The sequence below is a fragment of the Frankliniella occidentalis genome, unplaced genomic scaffold (assembly GCF_000697945.3).
Source record: "Frankliniella occidentalis isolate FOCC.00 unplaced genomic scaffold, Focc_3.1 Scaffold403, whole genome shotgun sequence".
NCBI lineage: Eukaryota > Metazoa > Arthropoda > Insecta > Thysanoptera > Thripidae > Frankliniella > Frankliniella occidentalis.
The window spans coordinates 108,052-108,466 of NW_026267525.1; positions in this window are offsets into that span (position 1 = coordinate 108,052).

The window sequence follows — 415 nt, forward strand, 5'->3', positions numbered from 1 at the left end:
CGTAGTACGGCGTAAGGGGCGAGGGGCCGAGGGGGGACGCTCATCGGGGGTGACTCCGAGTGTGAACCGCCGCGCCACCGCGATCCCGGCACACAACCGCGCTCAGAGTTGGTCTTTCGTCTTCTTCTGCTTCTTCTTCTTCATCATCTTCGTCGTTTTCTTCTACACTTACTTTCGCCCTGCTCGCGGGGTGGGGGAAATGAGTGAGAGGGTTGGACGCCGCGGTATGGATGGTGCGGCGGAGGCAGAGAGAGAGGAAGAATGCGTGGAGGGAGCGGGAGGAAGAGAGAGCGAGAGAGAGGCAGGGTGGTAGGTATAAGGGGACAAATAATTGTAAAGAGTCACTGTGGCACGGTGCCAACGTCCCGAGAGCAAGAGAGAGGGAGAGAGAGAGAGAGAGAGAGAGAGAGAGAGA